The sequence below is a fragment of the Pristiophorus japonicus genome, chromosome 15 (genome assembly GCF_044704955.1).
Source record: "Pristiophorus japonicus isolate sPriJap1 chromosome 15, sPriJap1.hap1, whole genome shotgun sequence".
NCBI classification, from domain to species: Eukaryota; Metazoa; Chordata; class Chondrichthyes; family Pristiophoridae; genus Pristiophorus; species Pristiophorus japonicus.
The window spans coordinates 178,592,236-178,598,304 of NC_091991.1; positions in this window are offsets into that span (position 1 = coordinate 178,592,236).

Consider the following 6,069-nt stretch of genomic DNA (forward strand, 5'->3'; position numbering starts at 1 on the left):
GCAGTGACAGGATCGGTCCAAGTCAGCATGGATTTGTGAAAGGGAAATCATGCTTGACGAATCTTCTGGAATTTTTTGAAGATGTAACTAGTAGAGTGGACAAGGGAGAACCAGTGGATGTGGTGTATTTGGACTTTCAAAAGGCCTTTGACAAGGTCCCACACAAGAGATTGGTGTGTAAAATTAAAGCACATGGTATTGGGGGTACTGTATTGATGTGGATAGAGAACTGGTTGGCAGACAGGAAGCAGAGACTCGGGATAAATGGGCCCTTTTTGGAATGGCCGCAGGGCTCAGTGCTGGAACCCCAGCTATTTACAATATACATTAATGATTTGGATGAAGGAATTGTGTGTAATATCTCCAAGTTTGCAGATGACACTAAACTGGGTGGCGGTGTGAGCTGTGAGGAGGACGCTAAGAGGCTGCAGGGTGACTTGGATAGGTTAGGTGAGTGGGCAAATGCATGGCTGATGCAGTATAATGTGGATAAATGTGAAGTTATCCACTTTGGTGACAAAAACACAAAGGCAGAATATTATCTGAATGGTGGCGGATTAGGAAAAGGGGAGGTGCAACGAGACCTGGGTGTCATGGTACATCAGTCATTGAAGTTTGGCATACAGGTACAGCAGGCGGTGAAGGCGGCAAATAGTATGTTGGCCTTCATAGCTAGGGGATTTCAGTCTAGGAGCAGGGAGGTCTCACTGCAGTTGTACAGGGCCTTCCTGAGGCCTCACCTGTAATATTGTGTTCAGTTTTGGTCTCCTAATCTGAGGAAGGACGTTCTTGCTATTGAGGGAGTACAGCGAAGGTTCACCAGACTGATTCCAGGAATGGCTGGACTGACATATGAGAAGAGACTGGATCAACTGGGCCTTTATACACTGGAGTTTAGAAGGATGAGAGGGAATCTCATAGAAACGTATAAGATTCTGACAGGACAGGACAGGTTAGATGCGGGAAGAATGTTCCCGATGTTGGGGAAGTCCAGAACCAGGGGACACAGTCTTAGGATAAGGGGTAGGCCATTTAGGACTGAGATGAGGAGAAACTTCTTCACTCAGAGAGTTGTTAACCTGTGGAATTCCCTGCCGCAGAGAGTCGTTGATGCTAGTTCATTGGATATATTCAAGAGGGAGTTAGATATGGCCCTTACGGCTAAAGGGATCAAGGGGTATGGAGAGAAAACGGGAAAGGGGTACTGAGGTGTATGATAAGCCATGATCATATTGAATAGTGGTGCAGGCTCGAAGGGCCGAATGGCCTACTCCTGCACCTATTTTCTATGTTTCTATGAAAACTGGCTGCATTGGCAAGATCTGCTCAGTGTGCCTATACTCTGGAGTTTAGAAGTATGAGTGGTGATCTCATTGAAACATGTGCTGTATCGTTCTATGGTCATCTGAAAGAAAGACTTACATTTATATAGCGCCCTTCACGACAACCGGACGTCTCAAAGCGCTTTACAGTCAATGAAGTACTTTTGGGGTGTAGTCACTGTGATAATGACCAGATAATATGTTTTTGTTATGTTGATCGAGCGATAAATATGGGCCAGGACACCAGGGATAACTCCCCTGCTCTTCGAAATAGTGCCATGGGATCTTTTACATCCACCTGAGAGGTGCCTCCGGTTTAATGTCTCATCCGAATGATGATACTCCCAACAGCGCAGCACTGGGAGTGTCAGTTCAAGTCTTTGGAGTGGGATTTGAACCCACAACTTTCTGACTCAGGTGAGTGTGCTATCCACTGAGCCACAACTGACACCTGGATAGTGTGTGCGCGTATAGGATATGGTGGACACCCACCGCCTGGCCACATTGTGTGCAACTGCTGATTGACTATACTTGGCCTCAGATTTGTGGGATTCCCTCTGAACTTCAAGCCTACACCCCTCCCCAAACTATTCTTGGAGATTTTCAATGGCTAAATCATGAAATGAGATTCATTCAGATTTAACAAGATACTAATTGTATCTGTTCCATATAAATATTTCATTCAAGCCTCGTTCATTTCTCCTTGGAGGATGGTAGGCTAAGAAGAGATTTGCCAGAGGTGTTTCCAAGATCACCCCAACCTCTGTCTTTGAGCTACAGTACGCAGACGACGCCTGCGTCTGCGCACATTCTGAGGCTGAGCTCCAGCAGGATATAGTCGATATATTCACCGAGACATATGAAAGCATAGGCATTACACTTAACATTGAAGCACTGACCACACTCGATCAGCTTCGCTGGGCAGGCCACATAGTTCGCATGTCAAACACAAGACTCTCTAAGCAAATGCTTTATGCAGAGCTCCTTTACGGCAAACGAGCCAAAGGTGGGCAGCGGAAATGTTACAAGGACACCCTAAAAGCCTCCCTGGTAAAGTGCGACATCACCACTGACACCTGGGAGTCCCTGGCCGAAGACCGCCCTAGGTGGAGAAAGTGCATCCGGGAGGGCATTGAGCTCTTCGAATCTCAACGGCGAGAGCGTGAAGAGGTCAAGCGCAGGTAGCGGAAAGATCGTGTGGCAAACCAGTCCCTTCCCTCGGCGAATGTCTGTCCCACCTGTGACAGAGTCTGTGGCTCTCATATTGGACAGTTCAGCCACCAAAGAACGCACTTCAGGAGTGGAAGCAAGTCTTCCTCGATTTCGAAGGACTGCCGACGATGATGATTAAGATCATGAAGGGTTTAGATAGCGTAAATAAAGAGAAACTGTTTCCACTGGCTGAAGGGTCGATAACGAGAGGGCGCAGATTTAAGGTGATTGGCAAAAGAACCAGAGGCGACAAGAGGAAAAATTTTCATGCAGCAAGTGGTTCGACTTTGGAATGCACTACCAGATAGGGCGGTGGGTACAGATTCAAAAGTAGCCTTCAAAAGGGAATTAGATAAATACTTGAAGGAGAAAAAATTGCAGGGATATGAGGAAAGAGCCGAGGAGTGGGACTGACTGGGTTGCTCTTTGAAAGAGCCGTGCAGACTCGATGGTCCAAATGGCCTCCTGTGCTGTACCATTCTATGATCTATAAGCTTCTGAGGGGGATTGACAGGCTAGTGTGTAGTTTAGGTCTCCTCACCTAAGGAAGGATATTAGAGGCCTTAAAGGGAATGCAACGAAGGTTCACTGGACTCATTCCTGAGATTGGGGGATTGTCTTATGAGGAGAGATTGAGTGGACCAGGCCTATACTCCCTAGAGTTTAGAAGAATGAGAGGTGATCGCTTTGAAATGAATAAAATTCTTAAGAGACTTGACAGGGTAGTTTTTGAGAGGCTGTTTCCTTTTGCTGGAGAGTCTAGAAGTAGGGGGCATACTCAGGCTAAGAGGACAGCCATTTAAGACTGAGATGAGGAGGAATTTCTTCACTCAAGGTTGTGAATCTTTGGCATTCTCTACCCCAAAGTGCTGGCAGGGAAGAGTTGTACTACCTGCTGCCGAATAATGTGCACACTTTGGATCTTATGCCTATCGAAGCAAAAACCATTATAGCATGAAGGTTCATGCCAACACAATCTTCCAAGCCAGCCCAGGCTACAGTGCAATTACACAGAAGACGCTCAGTCAATTCATCATCATCATAGGCAGTCTCTCGAACGATGATGACTTACTTCCACACCAGAAGGGATGAGTTCATAGATGTTTCAATGGAGGACCCGATCTTCCAGTCCTGAACTCCAGGGGTGGAAGATGCCTGTGCGTGGATTTTTTTAATGTGTGGTGACCTCAGTCAATTGCACCTCAGTGAGGTCCTGCAAATGGCATGAATGACCAATTAATCTGCTTTTCTTTGGTGGTGTAGGTTGAGGGAGAAAAATGTTGGCTAGGACACCAGGAGAATGCCCTACTCCTTTTTGCATAGGACCCTAGTATCTTTCATGTCTACCTGAACATATGAATGGGGCCTTAGATTGATAACTCAGCTGAAAGACGGCACCTCCGACAGTACAGCACTCCCTCAGTACTGCAGTGAATTGTCAGTTTAGATTATGCACTCAAAATCCTGGAGTGGGACTTGAATTTACAACATTTTGACTCAGAAGAGAGTGGTACCAACTGAGCCAAGATAACACTAAGTATCAATGTGTTTGCTGTTTCATAAGGAGACAATTCATCAGGGATGAGCTGAACATTACACTGCATGCAGTCTCCTAGGGCAAAGAAAACCCAACAGACATATATTTAGAGTATCTAAATTTAAGCAATCTTCGCAGAAGCTACCACAAAAATTCAGTTATTGTGAAACTATTTATTGACAAAGTATTACAGCAAAAGGATCATCACAACAGCGTAACAGAATATTAGATTGTACACAGGTATATGAACATATCATGCACTAAAAACACAGGATCACACTGGTATAGCTTAATACGGAGGGGAACCAGAATCCATGATACCACAAAAAAAGGAAACTGTTCCACACCGAGGTAAGGTTACTATGACATGCATTAGCAGATTGCCGTAAAAAGCCAACCCTCTCCCACCCAGTGCCGGAAGCACCTGTCACCAGCCCTAGCCATTCCAGTATCATACCCACCAGACTAACCAACCTGTGTTCGTATTCAAAGCAAATGTCCCCCCTTGACCGTTGTTTCATGACTCAGTTCTTGCTGATCTGTTTGAAGTGTCAGTAGTGGATAGTGTTTGAGTTCATAACATTTGAGTAGTTTTTGACTGTCTGTTTATTTCTGGAGGCTGCTGGTTGTTGCATACACTGAAGCTTTATACAAGTGAAACATGCTGGTCAAAGCTAAATCTATTTTGGCAGTTGTTTCCAGTGTAGGAGAAGAAAAAAGACTTGCATTTATATACGACCTATCACAACCTCAGGACGTCTTAATGCGCTTTACGACTAATCAAGTACTTTTTGAAGTGTAGTCACTGTTGTAATGTTGGAAAAAGTGCAGCCAATTTGCACTTAGCAAGGTCCCTCAAACAATGCGATAATGACCAGACAATCCATTTTAATGTTGTTGGTTGAGGGATAAATATTGGCCAGGACACCAGTGAGATCTCCCCTGTTCTTCTTCGAAATAGTGCCATGGGATCTTTTACATCTACCCAAGAGAGCCAACAGGGCCCTCAATTTAACATCTCATCCAAAAGAAGGCACCTCCAACAGTGCAACGCTCCCCCAGTAATGCACTGGAGTGTCAGCCTGGATTTTTTGTGCTCTGGAGTGGGTATTGAGCCCACAACCTTCTGACTAAGGCACATGTGCAATCACTGAGCCACACCTGACACCAGGTGGACTAGTGACTTTGGTTATGTTGTTGGAGGAGCTGACCCGAACTGTGCTGTACTGTTGGAGGGAGGTGCCTGCCCTGGCTTATTATCAGTGGACCACGTTGAGATGGAAATGTGACTTTGGCTGTGCTATTAATGGAACTTGGCTGTTGTGTCAGTGGGAGTGTGGAACAAAAGCCCAAACAGTTGCCCGCTAGGAAAGCAAGAAATTTGAAATATGGTCCACCCAAAGTCTTTCCTGTGTGTTCACCAGCTACAATGAGGTGCACAGGAATGGTAGTTATAGAATGATACAACACAGAAGAAGGCCATTCAGCCATCATACCTGTCCCAGCCCTTTGAAAGAGCTTCCAAGTAGTCCCACTCCTGTGCTCTTTCCCCATTGCCCTGCAATTTTCCCCCTTCAAGTATAAAAGTTCTATGCCTTATTCTCACTAAAATTCCATCCTGGTAGCACATTAAATCTCACATCTGTGGGACTGGGAGGAAGACAGACATTCATTGTTAATCCTTGACCAGAATTATCTTTTAAAATGAGAGTGGAATTTGAAAAAAAAAAAATTTTTCGTCCCTTAGTTAACCGAGTGTGCTAAAGAAAGACCAAGGTAAAATTTACCAGCTGCAGCGTTTGCAATTATTGGTGTGATTTACTCAACATTTCATTTGCTCCCACTGTAAAAAAGAAAGCAAGTCCTGGCTAAGTTGGAATTTCAGAAATAAACATTTGCAAATCCTACTTGGCTTGAGCTGGGAACGCAGGCTAACCTAGAAATCCCAGCAGTCCCGAGCTGAGAGCCCAGGCTAATGTGGGCTGGCTAATGAGCGAA